At 52.1% G+C, this 17,312-nt stretch overlaps 1 protein-coding gene and 1 pseudogene across 4 annotated transcripts in view; one reads left to right on the top strand and one right to left on the bottom strand.

The window, feature by feature from the left end:
* Spsb1 (splA/ryanodine receptor domain and SOCS box containing 1) overlaps positions 1 to 17,312 on the top strand; it is a 60,296-nt gene that overhangs the window by 25,143 nt on the left and 17,841 nt on the right. Inside the window, 1 exon segment of one of the 4 annotated variants that reach the window (NM_001436877.1) lies at positions 9,107 to 9,317. The gene's annotated coding sequence lies outside the window, so the exon portion shown is untranslated. 4 annotated transcript variants of the gene reach the window in all.
* LOC148006169 (small ribosomal subunit protein eS25 pseudogene) lies at positions 13,575 to 13,942 on the bottom strand (annotated as a pseudogene).

Genomic DNA, 17,312 nt, shown 5'->3' with positions numbered 1-17,312 from the left:
TCAAGTTCTGCTTTGTGAAGGGGGACGGGGGACTCGTCAAAGTCAGAACTGAGGCACAGCGTTAAAGAGAGACAAACCAAGAACTGGACGAAGGCATCAGGTGCCTTCCCCTAGCAAATTGTTGGGGACATTGAGCACTCTCATAGGGTAGTCACGTGTTTTGTGGGGGATGGATCCCCCCCAAAAAAAGCAGTAAGGGATGAATCTAGAGTCATAGTTGGAGATCACAAAGCACCGTTGATCGCTGTCCTTGAAGTGACCTGTGCCTATAAACTTGCCAAGGTGACCTGCATACTTCATGGGTGGCCACCAGATGGTTTAGCAGGGGCATGAGGCAGCACGGTCCTGGAGGCTGGTTGGGAGGGCCTGTGGGGACTCTGAGAAGAGTCAGTATGGTTGATATCCAGGGAGCTGAAGCTCTGCTCCCTGCTGATGCCCTTCCCGGGCGAAGCTGCCTACAGCAGAATGGAACCTGTCATTAGCAGGCCCCAGCAGCCTCTCTGCCCTCAGCAGCTCTGGAGCGCTCACACCCCCATTTTAGCTCTGGCATGGTTGATGGAGAATGAGCAGGGTGTGTTTCTAAAAGCAGCCTGTAGCCCACTGTGGGGCCTTCTCGCTTGCCTTCTGGAGGGGAAGTTACAGCTGGGTTCCCTTGGTATTCCTGGCTCCTGAGGAGATGGTTTGCCACCCAGAAAGCCAATCCCGCAGCTAAAGCCAGAGAGCTTGATCTCTCAGGGATTAAAGGTCACTGTAGCAAGGGGTAGCAGAGACAGTGTCTCAGGGCCAACCAGAGTCAAGTAACTGGCCCTGTCCCATACTGCTGTTGTCCCATCTGTCCCCCAGAGCATGGCAGAGCCAGCTGCTGAGGTCAGGTGAGGGGCGTCCCCTTACAGGGGAGGATTTGTTTTTTTTCTGCCTTTGATTGGTTGGCCCTCTGGTGCTCATGGGAAGACTTGTCAGGGGAGGAGAGTCCCCTTAGGGTAGTCAGTGACTACTCCAGAACCGCCAAGAGCTGGTCCTACTGCTTTTCTGAGACACGGCCATCCCCTGCCACAGAGGCAGACACCCATGGGCCGCTAAGATTCATGCAAACGCTCAGGCAGGCTCTTGGAAGCAATGTTGTGCTCTGAATGGGGACCAGGGACATGACCAGAATAGATGCAGGGGTAGGAGCTTGGCCTAGATGTCTCTGTGTGAATGTCCTCCTTGGAGGACTCTGGAGATGAGTGAGTCACAGGAACTGGGGACAAATCTAAGAGTTTGAAGAAGTTGGGACATCCACAGGGCCCTGCTGCAGCTGCCCAGGTTCACTTTCCCAGAGAGAGCTGCTGGGCGGAGGGGTCCTGCATGCTCACCTCCCGGAGATAAACAGCGCCCTTATTGCTGGCTGAGCAGACACAGTCAGCCTGACTTTCCAAGGGGCTTTTCTCATCCCTAAAGTTTAGTCTACTTTGGTTTAATTTCAAAGATGGTATTGCTTTTGAGTCAGAACATAAAAATCCCCCTAGATGCAGTCTGGAGCTTGTTGACTGTGGAGGAAAGGGGACACTGGGGGAGGGGAACAACTGGAACGCCCTCAAAGCTTTTCCTGCCTGCAGCCCTGACCAGCCTTCTAGGAGGTTCCAAGTCCCACAGGCACTCCCTCTCTCATCTGAGGGTCTTCGAGTTAGGGTCAGTGTTTCAGGGCTGGGTGATGGGGTGGTTTCTTGTGCTTTGATGAATCTGTCGTTGTTTCAAGACTCAGAGTCAAACATGGCCCTCACACACACACGCGTGTAGGCTGGTTGACCCTCCATGCCTTCCTGAGTAGCCTTCACAGGATGACCTACAGGGGTTGGGGGAAAGAAATACAGTTTAATTTCTGTCTATGCCAGTTTATATTTCGTGTGTGTGTGCATGTGCGTGTGCCTGTGTGTGTGTGTGTGTGCCTGTGTGTGTGTGTGTGTGTGTGTGTGTGTGTGTAGTACATGTGTCAGTCTGTGTCTTTTGGGAGTGATTGTTTAAAATGGACGCTCTTAGTCAAATAGGCACATGAACTGGAAAGGGATGGTGAATGCTGGTGCAGATGAAGCTCTGGGTCGTGAGGAGAATGAGTGTTTGGCAGTGTCCTAAGAAGTCTGGGGAGATGCATCTTATGGGCAAGGACAGGCCAGACCAAGAGGAGGGAGGCCGTGGGCAGAGCCGCTAGCAGCGGGGCGCCACGCCTCTTTGCTTTGCAGGGAGCTGGTCCTCCTCGCACTGGAGCCTGGTCCTGGGAGACCCAAGTCTGAGAGAAAGTTTGGCTGTTAGCTAAGGTCTCAATCAGTCAAGGGCCAGCAAACTCTACAGGCTGGGTAAGCAGACACAAGGTTGTCCGTCTCCTGGCGATGGTGTCCTGGAGCACCGGGAGTGGAACTTCTGGGTTGATCGCCAGCTTGTTTCCCTACTCACACCGTGTGGTGCTAGCTCCTTGACTCCCCCAGTGGAGGCCGGATTTGTCCGGACTCTAGAAATCTGACACCTGTACAGTGATGTCTCATTTTAATTTGGGGTTCCCCGGTGGACCTGAGTAGGAGCCTCCTTTCAAGTAAGTCTGTTTGCCGTGTGGAATTTCTCCGTTTTTGCAGTGGGCTCTTCACATCCTCAGGCCACATGGTGTCTGTGTTAGCAGAAGGAGGAGCAAGTGTGGCAAGAGTTACCCCCGCTGTAGCGTCACCAGTGAGGACTCTGGCGGGCAGAGAGGGGACCAGTTTGAACTGTGCTGCCAGAGGGAACTCACGCCTCAGAGGTGTGAGGGATGCCCAGCCAGGAAGGAAGTTGTGCATGTTTGGACCGAGGCGAGCCAGAGGTTGAGGGTGAAAATTGATAGATACATAGAGACTGGGAGGCGTCTGATTGAGTCCTTATGAGATGACGTTTGAGGGCAAACTTGAGAAAGGTGGTTTCCTGAGCCACCAATGCAGAAGGGTGACAGACGGTGAGGGACAGCAGACACCTGCAGTGGGGCAGTGGGCAGTGAGGAGTGTCCGTCACGGAGAGGACAGCATCTGTGTCAAGGACATAACATGATTTCTAGATGAGGTTGAGAGGCACAGAGGATGCTTTTCTTAGGCCCGTTCGATGTATTGATTAGGAATCCATAACCTTGAAGGGCACTTAAGGGCTGGGCCTGAGCAGCCTGCTTCTATAAACTGAGTGTGGAAGGGAACTGAGGCCACAGGAAGAGCGGGTGGGAGGAGTATAAGGGATACAGGTCATCTTGGGACTCACAGCCCTCTCCCGGGCGCACTGGCCCTGACTTAACTTTAGTGATGTTCATTTGTTCATTCGTTTTATGCGCCAACATCTCATGTAATCCAACCTTGAGCTCGCTATACAAATGGGGGCTGGCCTCAGACTCCTTATCCCTCAGCCTCCCAAGTGCTGGGATCCCAGACATATGCCACCACACTTAGCTTGACTTTCTCTTCAACACAAGTGGGTGGGTTGAGCACCAGTGACACCCACGTGCCTCCAAGCTTGTTTCCAGATATGTGGTCCTTGGTGATGATCTGTTCAATGTCTCCCCGACAAAGGAGCCCTAGGGCCCAGGAGAGATGGGAGCTTTTATCTCCTAGAGGCTTGACTTTCGATGTCTTAATTGGCATGAGCCTCCCACCCCCCACCGCTTCTGTCTCCTGCCAGTTTGGTCTCCTGTCTGTTTGGTGAGGCCTGCAGCTTGTAAGCACATGCACTGCCTGGAATGGCCTAGACCAGCATAGTCTGGAATCATGACAGGAAGGGTAGATGCAGCAAAGAACCCTGGGGACCCTTCACCAAATAGCCAGTGTCCTTTACAGCAGGGCCACTCTTGGGAGGACTGACAGCGGTGGCCATCAAGCAGCTTAAAGGGACACAGGGCACTGCCGTGGGCAATAGGCCACACTTTTTAGCAGTTTCGAGCATCTGTCCCAGGAATACCAGGATGGGGAGCTTCTTTTCTAACAACTTTTAGACTTCTGTGCCTCAAGTTTTTCTTTCTTTCATTTCCATATGAAAGAACTGTCGATTGTGACAAACACAGACGACAGCCTAAAATTTAGTGTTTGGATCTCAGGCTAAGACCTGAGGCCTCAGGCTCCATGGTAGGGCCAGTGAGCAAAGGCACTGGCTGCTCAGCCTGCTCACCAGAGCTCAATGCCCAGAACCATGTGGTGGAAGGGAGAAGTGACTCCTACACGTCTGCTGATTTTCACAGGCATGCCATGGCGTGCACACACACACATACAATAAACTAGTACATAAATGTGTGCACGTGGGGTTGGGGATTTAGCTCAGTGGTAGAGCGCTTGCCTAGCAAGCGCAAGGCCCTGGGTTTGGTCCCCAGCTTCCCCCCCCCCCAAAAAAAAAAAAGAAAAAGAAAAAAAATGTGTGCATGTGACGGTGAGCTCAGTGGGGAGTGATAGTAAGCGTGCGTGCTGTCATGACGCTCTCCCCGCTAGTCTGACCCATGCAGCCTTCGCTCTCCATCGCTCCACCCTGAGCCCCGACATTCACCTGTCTGCACCAGTCTCTGAATTTGTCCTTAGAGGGACCACACAGAAGTGAAAGCACACTGTATTTGTCTTTTTTGTGACTTATTTCATTTCCCCAAATATCCTCAAGGTTCATCCAGGTATCAGAATTTCCTGCCCCTCTAAGTCTGAATTATACCTCACTGTGTGCATAGATTACAGCAGGCACACTGGTTGCTCCCGCCCTTGGCTATAACAGCTACACACTGTGGTGATCGATCGATCGTCATTGTTGATTTGACTGGGTTTAGAATCACCGTGGACACACATTTCCGAGTGTGTCTATGAAAGCATTTCCAGAAAAGTTAACCGAAGAGGAAAGACTCGCCCTGAATGTGGGCAGCCCCATCCCGTGGACTGTGTGCTCTTAGGTTGAATAAAAGGTGAACTGAGCGCCAGCGTTCACCTCCTGGCTTCCTGACTACAGACACCATGTGACCAGCCACCTCAGAGTCTTGCTGCCATACTGTTTTGCCATGATGGATTGTCCCCACAATCTGTGAACCAGAACAAACCCTTCTGTGCATTGCTCTTGTTGGGTGTCCTGACACAGCAGCGAGATGATGAACTAATCCAGAGAAGTAATGCTCAGAGGCGGGGCTGGTTCGATGATTAACCTGACCGTGTGGTTTGTGGACCTTTAGAACTAGTTTGCATGGGGAACATGGAAGTTTGGAACCATGGACTAGAACTCTGTATACAGAACTAACTATTCCTGTGGGAGTTTGGAACAATGCAGAAAGAAGTGTGGACAGCGGAAACCTGGTTTAGGTTTCAGAGAGAACAAATACTCTATTGGGACTGGCTGGAAGCCGTTCATGTTTTATGCTAACAACAAAATCTGGCTACATTCTACCTGTGTCCTGGGCATTTGAGTGTGACATAAAGGTAACGAGCTAATTCATTTGGCAGAAGCAGTCTCATCAGGTTAGCATATTCAGACGGTGGCCTGGCTATTACTTACAACTCTTATCCAGGTCGGTGGAGACAAAGAGCAACAAAGGGAGCAGAGAGGTATGTGCTGTTTGGCCTGGATAGGTGTGTGACAGAGTTTGAAGATGTGTATACGGAAGGCATGGAGAAAGGCAGCTGCGACTGTTAAGGTGACCATTAACAACAGACTTCATGCTCTGCACTGGGACAAGAGGAAACCACCCTTAGCTCAAGACATCCCATCCCCCACCCCTCTCACACTGAGGGCTCCATCTTGTAACAAGAGTAGCTGCCTTTGGAAGGACAGAACCGGAAATGAGAATGGAGATGAAGGGTGCTCTGCTCCAAAATGGCCACCTAGGCAAGCATTTTCCCAGGCTCACCTTGAAGGCACACAGAGGCTACTGTGTTGGTGGTCCAAGGGGACTAGGCTACACCTTGAGCTGACAGCAGAACTCAGCCCTGTCATCCAGGCTGATTTTGTAGGCCTGAAAGATTTGAGGGGGCAGCCACAGGGCCCTGCACCAAGGTCCCAGACAGCAAGGCAGTATTCAGAAGGCTTAGATTCCTCACAGGGAGGCCTTGAGAGATCATTGCATGAACCCAGGAAGGCAAAGAGACCCCAGTTATATTGGAGGTGCTAAGAAGAGAGGGCGTCTGCTAGGGCCTGGAGTAGAGCTGGTCCAAGAGTCTGTGTGCTGTAGGTGACAGCAGGGGGAGGGGACTAACCACCATGAGTTCCAGAGGCCAAGTACAAAGGTGCAGGGGCTGGAGTTTGCCCTTCTGAGTCTTAGTCTTGCTCCGGTCTAGCATTTCCACCCTACCTTCCGATCCCCCGCTTTGGAGTGGAAATGTTTATCCTATGCCATTGTGTATTGGAGGATATATAACTTGTTTTTTTGATTTTACAGATAGGATGTTGCCTTGGGTCTTAGAAGAGACCTTGGTTTTTGAGTTGTATTGGGGCTGTTAAAGACAGTGGGGACTTTTAGGAATAGACTAAGTCTATTTTTGCATTATAAAATGGAAACGAGACAGTATACATCAGGGAATGACCGTTACGGTTCAGTAGTGGTGTTCCTGAATGCCATGTAGGCATAGGGTAGAGTTGTGATGGGTAATCGTCATCATCAGTGCTCTCCCATCATCATCATCATCATCATCATCATCATCATCTTGGCTGTCCTAGAACTAGCTATGTAACCAGGATGGCTTTGAACTTATGAAGATCCAACTGCTTCAGCCTCCTGAGTGCCAGAATTAAAGGCATGCACCATAACACCCTTTAGTATTTTTTTTTAAGTATTTAGTGTGTGTGTGTGTGTTTCCTGTGTGTGCACCATGTACGTGTAGAGGTCAGAGTTCAACTTGCAGGAGTCACTGTTCTTCTACCGTGTGGGATCTAGGAACTGAACTTAGGTCATTAGGGTTGGCAGCAAGCGCCTTTACCCAGCGAGCCACCTTGCCAACCCATCTTGTTTATTGACATACGTTCTCTGACTGGCCTGGGGCTCTCTAAGTGGGCTAGGTAGCCAGCTAGAAGGCCCTGGAGCATCAAATCAAGTCTTTCTGCTCATAGGGCAAGAACTTTACCAAGTAAGCATCTCCCTAGCCCCGTCTTGGTTCTTATCCTGCTTTCCCAAAGCAGGAGAGAGAGAAAGAGAGAGAGAGAGAGAGAGAGAGAGAGAGAGAGAGAGAGACAGAGACAGAGACAGAGACAGAGACAGAGACAGGAGGAAGATGATGGACCAGCTGTTTCTGATCACTTTTCAAGCACATATCTGAGTTGAGTACCGGCTTCCATATCCAAGCCTGACTTAGACGGTTAAATGGCTGACTCTGGCAGAGCCTTCACGTTAACGTGCCAGTATAACACCAGTCGCCACGTCTGTGGACTTGCCGCCCTTCCCTGCCTTTTGCAATAGGTAGTGAAACTCTAACCACTTGGTAGGGAGAAGGCATCTGCTCTCTGTTTGTAACACTTTCTGGTTCCCATCCAGAAACCTGGGAGGTTGAGTGCGCCAGGGGAGGGACTTTCTGACGTGTGGTGTCTTCCCTGCCTCTTGCCTGGCTGCCGCCCAATGTCCAGTCCTGTTCCCTGTTGTGTCACAGCCCCAGGGCCTTGCCACCAGGCCCCAGACAGTGTTTCACATTCTTACCCCAAGTGTCCTTGTGTTCTGAGCAACTTTTCCATTGACTCAGGCAAAATGAAGGGAGTGGGGGTTTCTGATAGCGTCTGGCTAATTATCCTTGGAGTGCGGTTTAAAATTTCAGCCCAACAGTATCAAATCTAAGACTCTGACCCCCCACTATTAAGTTCATTGGCCTTCCCATCTGGGACTGGGGCAGGGGTGAGCGGACAGTGGGTTCTCAAGTCCCTCTAAGACAAGCAAGGACTAGGGTTGACTAGTCGTCTCTGCCTCACATTCATTCTGTCTCCTTCTTGTTCCCCGTCTCCCTGTTTCTTTTCCCTGAAGCCGATATAGGCTGATTACTGTGGTCAGAGAAAAACATGGCTCCAGGGAGGCTAAGGAGCCACAGGTCCAACCAAACCTCAGGTTAGGGGATAATTAAGAGGGTCTCCCCGGTGTTATGGTGGCTCCCAAAGAAGGGTTTGGACCTTGTCTCAGGTCAGGACCCCAGTGCCCTCCCCACCCCATGCAACTCTAGGTAGCTGTGGCTATCCCACCTCCCTAGTCAAACTGCAAAGAAGAGCAAGTGAGCGGGCGGAGGAAGGACAAACACTTCTTTCTCCCTGCAGGTCACGCTGCTTCAGGGAGCAGACCTGGAGACTTGGGGTGTGGGCCTGAGGAGGGATGAGATGTGCCTCTCGGGGCTCCTCTCCTATTTCTGCTTAATCCAGTGTCTACTCATGGTGTCCTGAGGCCCTGAGAGTAGAGTATCCCTGAATGAGAGAGATCCCATTCCAGAAAAGGGTGGGCCTGAGGGGGAAGGTTCTAGTTGTGCTGGGACAGGAGGGGACCAGCACCTGGCTATGTCAGCTGTTCCTGAAGCCCTACCCCACAATGCCCCAGGACAGTACAGGACCCTGGTGGAGCCCTGGCTGCTCTCCTGCCAGGTTTGGTTGGAGTCTGGTGGGAAATAGCTTTTCTTCTTTAATGGCAAGTCTTTTCGTCTGATGACGAGTTACTTAGGGGAGGGAGGGAGAGGAGGGGTTGGTGGATCATGGCTGGCAGGATCCGTGAAAACTGTGCCCACCCTCAGCCTACCCCCTGCCTGGCTGAGGTTTCTGGTGAGACCTTCTAGTGGGACATCACCCCTGCACCTGCCAAGCTTTCAAAAGTTTTGCAAACCTGGCTCAACGCTCCGTGCTGTGCTGGCCATGACTCTGCTGCTACTGGGGCTCCCGTGTGTTCCCTGTCTTTCTGAGTGGGGTTCAGAGAGGTCCCTAGGTCTTGGGAAACACTCAGAGACATAGGAAGGGAATGAGTTACCTATTGGCCTCCCACTGGCTTGTAGCCTCCAATCTTGGAGGGCCCTTAAACTGCTGGGCCGATGATTAGCCTGTAATTGTTCCCAGCAGTGAGGAGAGCAGCCTGTTAGGCCTTCGTGTTTGTTTTGCCTTCTGTGTTAGGCCAGTGGTAACCAAGGGCCGTTTCCCCTTGGTGACGGTGGAGCTGACTCCGGCCAGGACTGATCCACGCAGCTCAGGCACGGCAGGCCTGGGGACCTGTGTGACAGCCACATTCAGGACTATACCCAGATCTCAGCAGCCTGGTGCTTTCACTGTGCTCCAAATCCTACCCCCCTGGTGGTGAAGACCCACCAACTTTCCTCCTGGCTTTTCTCCAAGGCACTTGCCTGGAACATTCCAGAACTCTGGATTTTGTGGTAGGTGTTGGGAGACTGCGAGGCCACTTGCTGGCCGGCCGCATGTGGGTGGGTCTTGGACAGGCTCATGGATTTCAGCCAAGACGCAGGGTTGTGACTGACTGCCTGCCTAGGTTCCTGCAGGCCCGGGGTCCTGAGGTCATCCCAGGCAGAGATCCGAGGAGGAGATGGCTATGTGAGAGGCAGCTGCACACTGCTATGGACACCAACCAGGGAAGGCTCTGTGAGGGGTGGGGGACAGCCAGAGCAGACCTGGAGAGAAGGGCTGCAGCTGAGCGTGGTTTGTTCCAGGGCTGAGAATGGCTTTTAGCAGATATGGGGCCGGGAGGTCTCAGGGTCTGCCTGTCTGCCTGGAGTCTGGGATATTTGGAGTAGAGGAGCATGAAAGGATGGGTGAAGCCTGAGGTGGGCAGAGGGGAAGGCCTATGGGTGACTAGAGGAGCAGCCTGAGGTGCTATTCCCATGACTTGTTTTCCCAGATCCCTGTGACCACTGCCTTCTGTCAGGTGTAGGGACCACAGCCTGTTTTATGTGCCCCACCCTGCCCACCTCTATGGGTCTGGCAAAAGAGTCATAAAACATTGTCTGCCACCTCTGTCCCACAGTCAGTCGGTTGTGTTTTAGGATCAGCTTCCTGGAGGGGGATGAAGCCCTCCCTCTATGTAAAGCAGGGGTTCTCAACCTTCCAACCGCTGGGATCCTTTAATACAGTTCCTCCTGTTGTCGTGATCCCTCAACCATAACGTTATCTTTGTTGCTATTGTGTAACTATAATTTTGCTACAGTTACGAATCCCAATGTCTGTGTTTTCTGATTGCCTTTGGCAACCCCCTCCCCTGTGAAAGGATTGTTCAACCCCCAGGTTGAGAACCATTTCCTAGTATCTTTTTAATGTATTTCCTGTAAGCCTCTGACTCCCAAAGAGGCCACCGGACAGCCCCAACCCACCTGAGCATCGTCACCTGTGGCCAATCAGTGAGGAGCTAGGGTGGGACCCGAGCTCAGCATTTTCATCCAGTTCTAGCCTGCCGGACAGTCACAAGGTGTTGGGCAAGCCAGGTGACTGGTCCCCTCCTTTATAAAGTGACAGCTTGCCTGTGATGCGGCCACAGGCAGAATTTCCAGGCTGTCTGGTTTTCCTGTTTGAGGGCCTGGAGAGGGAGCTGTCAGTTGGGAGAGATGGGGTGCAGGGAGTGGGGCTGAGCTCCCTGTGCAACTTTCACACCGGTCTCTGCCACCAGTCCAGCTGCCTAGGCCATTAGGCCTCTGTGTTTCATTGTAGCTGCGTTGTGAAAATGCAGGTCCTGGCGGCTTGTTTGGTTGGTAGGTCTTGTCGGCTCAGCAGAAAAGAGAGGCTTTTGATATGGGAACGGAAACTCAGACAGCGGTAGAGCTCTGCAGCGCCTTTGGTAGGAGTGGGGAGTGTGGTCCAGCTCCAGCTGTGGAAATCTGAGTCAAGCAGGCGGGCAGGCAGCTTGCAGCAGGGTTCTGAGGAGGGGTCTCCCACAACAGGTCTGGTGGCAACTGCACAGCTGTGATGTGCTGAGCCCTCCTGCGGCCCCTTCAGGAGGCAGGGAAGTGCTGGAAAGGCGACTTGCAAGCTGATGTTCTTATGTCCTGGGAAACCAGCCTGCTGAGGACCTACCTTTCTGACATGCCTAGCTGTTTATAGAGCTCTCTGCCAGCAAGGCGGGAGTGTGGAGTCTTGTGTATGTACCTGGGGTGGGAGGAGCTGGGCTAATTAAAGTGGCCAGTCCTGGCCTTGCTTATGTTCCTAGGCTGAGCTGACTGTTGGGACAAGCAGTCTCTTCCTTCTCTCCATCGGTTGCCATTCTGGGTCAGCCCGTTAAATGGCTATTCGGCCACTTTCCCCTGTTCCCCTTTCACGTTTTTCAAGAAGTGAGAACTGGAAAAGACGGTCCCCGGATCCAAATTGCTTTCCTAAGAAACTTCCATGATGCCCAGCTTTGGGCTGCCTCGCTTCAGGGAGCAGAGGAAGGGGAAGGGTCCCTCCTCTCCCAGACCCTGGGTGAAGTCCCCAGGGGCTCTGTGACTGTCACTGAGTTCAAGATGGCCCAAGGCAGCCACAGAGCTAAGTCACACCTCCAGACAGCTCTTCTTTGCCTAGATGACTGAGTTTGGGATAGGGGATGAATTTCCATGTCTGTGTCGAATCCTTGTCTCAAGAGACACACCCATCTGCTTGCTTTTCCCTCCCCCCACTAAACTGGAAATGTATGTCCAGTGTTGTCTGTTCAGTTGTTTTTAGTGTTGGTTGGCTGGCATGCCATGTGTGTAAGCATGTGCATGCCTATTGTGTGCCAAGAACTTTCTGGGGAGATGCAATGCACACACCTACTCACCCCACCTAGAGAGCACACCACAAAGTCCAACTTGATAAACCAGTAAGTTTTATTAGAGTTGCTTACAGGAATGTGGGTGAGGGGTTTCTTTTTTTTTTTTTTTTTTTTTTTTTGGTTCTTTTTTTCGGAGCTGGGGACCGAACCCAGGGCCTTGCGCTTCCTAGGCAAGCGCTCTACCACTGAGCTAAATCCCCAACCCCGGGTGAGGGGTTTCTTACAGGAGCAGAAATGACTCAGATACCTGCAGCACCAAAGCCCATCCTAGCACACGTGACAGTTCACAAAGCTGGGAACCTGAGCTCACTGCACAGCCTGCAGGTAGCACAGCAGGTTGGAGAGTGACCTTTCCAGGTGCCTAAATCTCTTCTGGGCAGTTGATCTGGACTCAGAGTGTTTGCATTTCAGCATTCTGAAATGGGGACTCTTGAGCTTTTATTGCTTACTCTGGCAGGGAGGGGCCTAGTGATTCTGGTCAGTTTCAGGGACTTCCTGAAGCCATTTTGAGTGGTTTGCCTTCCTGCTTAAGGAGCTTCCCTGCAGGGTGGAATGTTTGAATCTCTGGAGGAAACAATGCCATGGAGCATGCATGAAGGTCATTTCTCTCCTACTATGAGGGTCACACTCAAACTCAGGTCCTCTGGCTTTCATCTCCCTGGCCCTGACTGTTTATTTAGTGTTGAGTTCTGGTAGGATCTACATTTTATCCTCTAAGCAACCAGTGAGTTTGGACCAACAATGGATAAGGGACCCAGAACTCAGAAAGCCGAGGAAGTAAGGTCACCGAGCTTATAGAGCAGAAGTCGACAACTGACAGCCCAACTCCAGACTTGGTTAAACCAGTCTCCCTTGATTGACCATGTTTCACGCAAGCCCAGCCCAGCTGGAAACGGTCTATGGGAAGCGACGGCACCTGTCTGAGGTGCTTGGGCTGTGCTCAATCTGTAAGTGGTAACGTTCCAAGAACACAGCACTTTGCCCATTAGAACCAGTCTGCCTGTGAACCAGGCCAGTCCGACGGAGCATCAGTGCATGGCTTCCAGGGTGTGGACAGGAGCCCTGTGGTGTAGTATTGCTGGCTAAGATAGCATCAGCAGGGGGAGCAAGCAGGAGCCGAGCTGCCAGGATGGTTTCCTGATATCAGAAAGTGGGGTCCTTGCCAATGCTTGGTGCCTCAGGCTATGGACCTGCTCTGTGAGAAAGTAGGCACTGGAGTGTGTGGGCAGGCCTCTGCCTACTGGGCTGGGCCCAGGCTCTGCCCTGGCAGCACTTCTCCCATGCCAGCATCCTTAGAGGACTGGAGTTTTGGGTGTGCTGGTCACCACTCCCCAGCCTCCTGTTAGGGCACAGGCGGGAGATAGAGGCACACATTCCAGATTTCTCCGGAGAAACTTGATCCACAGGTGCCTGCTCGGGGATGCAGGGCCACCAAGCCAAGATCAGCACTTTTGTCTTTTGCAGGGGGAAAAAAAATAATGTGTGGGTGCACGGACAGAGGATTGCAGCAACCAGACGCTCTCTAAGGCTCTTCACTCCCACATCTGAATACTATTAGTCGTGGCTGGTGTGAAACGCTGGCTGCGGGCCGGTGCTCAGTCAGCCAGGTCCCCGTAGGCTCTGGGTGTCCTTCAACCTTGCATCTCTGCCCTGCCCCCCCCTTTCATCCTGGGTGTCCAAAGGTACATGCTTCCGTTCGGTTGTGCTGCCTTAATGTCAGACAGCACAGGGTTAATTAACTTTGTGTGTATGTTTACCAGCGTGGCAGAGCACACGTCTGGAAGATGCATACCCGACAGGTGGGCCAGCCCACCTTAGTGTTAGCTGTCAGAAGCTATTTGTTTTGATTTTTTTTTCAATAAAGTTTTATTTTCCCAAATGTGCAGCTGATTGAATCTGTTCATTCATCTTCACCAGCAGCTGGGGCGTCCCCACCCTTTGTGTTTCTGGTGTCAACTACTTGGGCTCTGTGCTTTGAAGCCAGCTTCCTATGTCCTTCCCTGAGTAGCTCCCGAGGGGCTGCCCCCGGCCATGGGACCTCGGATCTCCAGTCTCCTGGAGGAGACCACAGCTGGAGTCCTATGCTATAGTTGGGAAGTTCTTAGAATTTGTCAGACGTAGCTTTGTCGAACAGGAGGAGGTTGTTTGGCTTGTCCCGAACTTTGCCTTTGGACCACTTCTTCTTTTTGGCCTTGCCACCAGATTTATTTACTGGGTCTTTGTCTTTTTGACTGACTTTCCAGCATCTTTCTTCTTCTTGTGCAGCATGGCGGAGCTCAGAGAGTAGTGTGAACCCCTGCAGCCTCCCAACTTTGCTTTTTGAGACAAGACCTCTTACTGGAGCCTAGGGCAAACTGAACAGGCCAGACTGGCTGGCCTTAGAATCCCCAGGGTTCTTCCCTGTACCCACTTCTGCAGAGCTGGGATTACAGGAATGTGCCACCATGTGTGGCTTTGTACGAGGGTTTGGGGGTTGAATGATGGTCTTCATGTTGTGGGCAAATGCTTGTTAAACTGATGTATTTCTGCAGTCCACACTAACCTATATGTTTAATAATTGCATTGTGTGTGTGTGTGTGTGTGTGTGTGTGTGTGTTTGCGGATGCATGTGTGTGTGTGCACATACATGCATACATACATGTGTATGCATGTGTGTGTGCTATGGTATACACAAGCAAAGGTCAAAGGACAACTTGGAATCAGTTCTCTCATTTAGGGGGGGTCCCATGATCAAATTCAGGTTGTCAGGCTTGGTGGCAAATGCCGTCTGCCATCTTGCCAAACCAATATTAATCTTTTTTAAAAAAGGACGGTTCGGTGGCACCTAGTACACACACACACACACACACACACACACACACACACACCACTTAGTTCCCAAACATTTGGGTCCCTTATCAGGGGGTCCTGTTTCTCCCTGTGCCCTTTTACTGCCCCCTCGCAATCTGCTTCGGTCTGACTGGATTCTCCTGATCTAGCCTTTCCACACGATGGGCTCACGGTCTGTGACCGTTTGTGTCTGGCTTCTCTCAGGTAGCAGAAGGTTTTCCAGGTCCAGTGCACCACCTAGGTGTGCTGCACTTTGTAAACCACACCAACTGTTAGTTACCCTTTGAGTCCGTGTACCTCTTGCCTCAACCTCGAAACAACAAGATGAGAAGACTTAAAAGCAGGGGACCCCCCGTTCACCCCTCGTGCTAAACACAGCATACTTTTATATTCCTGGTTCTTTGTTTGCCAGAGGATGACAGCTTCGATGTCGTTTTGGCTTGTTGAGATAAGGTTAGCCAACTTGCTATGTAGCCCAGGATAGCCTCCAACTCAAGAATCCCCCCCCCACTTCCACCTCTTTGCGCTGGAATTCCACGCATGAGCCGGCACCTTGCCAATAGCATTCTCGACAGGTGAACGGTAGTGTCTACCCATGCTCTGCCAAGAGGTCATAGTTCCCTCCTTGCTCTTACCTGCGTGTGACAAACTAGGACATGAGAATTTGCTCCCCGGAGCCTACCTACGGCTTGTCTGAAGCATAGGATTAATTCACCGGCCACCTTCGGACTTGCTGGGGCCTCCCCTTTAGAGGCCTCAGGACTTTCCAGGCTAATGGTCTTCGATCAAGAAGGCCAGACACAGATACAAGGGAGTTCCTGGAGGCTATAGGAAATTACCTGAGAAATTAAAGTCCCTGCTTTCCCCTGCTGCCTGTGAGACCTGCGGACTTGCCCTCTCCCAGGCCTTTTGTTGGTTCTCGGAAATCCCACCAGGGACCATGCGGAAGCTTCTCCCCAGTTCCTGTCAGACCCCTGTCCAAGGTCACCGGCAGCGGTCCTTTCTTTAGAAGTCTGTCTGACAAACTAGCCAGGCAAAAACTCTTCAGCACCTCAGCCTGCCTCTGTGAGGTGCGGAGACCAGGAGGGCTAGAGGCGGGTTAGTGGGATCTATGGCGTCTTCTATTAAAGGTGACTGTGAGGTGGGGATTCTGAGAGCCAAAGCTGTGAGGGTGAGAGCAAGCCACTTCCAGGTCACACCGTTAACGGGGAAATCTCAATCCCTTATGTGACTGTTCTTACACAGAACCCAGGTCAGCATTTAAAAACCAATGCAGGGATTAAAGTGCTGCTAGGAAAAACCACCCAGGTGCTGGGTGTGGTGTGACCTTTGGCTGCAAATGGCCACCATTGTATCTGCAGTCTAGAATAGTCTAGAAGGAAGGCAACTGTATGTATCTTGGTGCTTCTCTCTGGCTGTGGAGGAGAGAGAACTAACTATGCCTTCTCCATTTCCGTATTGTGACTTCTTCCCAGTGGCGTTTGAGATAGTTGGTATCAAGGTAGAATGCGAGGTTTCTGGAAAGCCATAGAGGGGTCGGGGAGGTGGTTCAGCAGATGGAGCGCTTGCCGCACGGCTGTGCAGGCTGCAGTTCAGATCTCTGGCACCCATGCAAATGCTGGGCTGCTGTGGTAGTCTGCCTGGAATCCCAGTGCATGGGAGGTGAGGAAGGACACCCCTTCTGCACAGTGGTTAGATGGGTCTCTGCACACTCACAGGGACATCACACACACACACACACACACACACACACACCCCATAGCATAAACCCATTTAATATGGATCAGGGAGCCAGGTGTGATGGTGCACTCCTTTGATCCCAGTATTTGGGAGAACCAAGACGTACAGTTCCCAGGGGCTGCCCCTGCTGCCCCGCGTCACTTTGAGAACCAATCTCGAAAACGTGATTTCAGGCAACAACCATACAGCCTCTTCCCCTTCTGGATAGTTCGGGGGTGACTCCTGCTGCTGCTTTTTATCTAAGGGGTTCACATGACTGACTGAATTCAGGAGAGGTTAAGAGGGTGCTGTGCGAGGGGGCCTTCCGGTCCCTCTGCTTTTCTCATGCCCTGTGCGGGGGCATCTGTGTACGGTTTGTGTCTCCTCTCAGAGACAGCTGGGCAACAGGAATTATCTCTGTGAGCCATGGACCCATGACTTACCATGAGCACCTGTGCTCGCCGCTCACATTCCCTGTTTTGAGGGGTCCTTTAGAATTGAAAGAGACAGGGGGAAGGGGGGAGGCAGAGCTCTGCATGGATGATGCTTCTCCTGTGTGCTGGATGCTGTGAGTGGGTCAGGTGTACCCCAACCAAGCCCCTAATCCTCCCCCAGCACCTCCCTACTCTTGTTCCTGCTCCTTCTGACTGGGAACTGAGGTCTGCTTCTAGAAGTAATCATCTCTATGAGAGGACGTCAGGGCGATACCTGCTCCTATACTAGGCCTTGGGGCCCCAAAAGCTGAGCTTTGGCTTGATGTCGGGCTGAAAGCTATCTCAGACCTGTGTTAGCCGCCTCTAGGATCAGTCAGCCTGGAGCCAGCCCTGTGGGGAACCAGGCAAGAGGGACCCTAGGATTGCTTCCCTGGGGAGTCTTCTCCACACAGGAGTGACCACTTGGAGGCTGCAGGCACCTTCCCCCAGCACCCCATCTTCTGCTATCCTCTGGAGCTGATAAGGGTATAAGATACCAGGCAGCCAGGACCTGTCTCTGTGGGTTCCTTCAGTCTCCCCGCTTCAGCCTCCCTGCCTCTCCGATGCCTCTCTGATGCCTCTCCGATGCTGCCGTCGAAAGCACTCAGCTCTCTCTG

The sequence above is a fragment of the Rattus norvegicus genome, chromosome 5, assembly GCF_021556685.1.
Source record: "Rattus norvegicus strain SHRSP/BbbUtx chromosome 5, alternate assembly SHRSP_T2T, whole genome shotgun sequence".
Classification (NCBI taxonomy): Eukaryota; Metazoa; Chordata; class Mammalia; order Rodentia; family Muridae; genus Rattus; species Rattus norvegicus.
The sequence above is the reverse complement of the archived record's forward strand: the minus strand, read 5'-3'. Positions and strand labels throughout refer to the sequence as shown.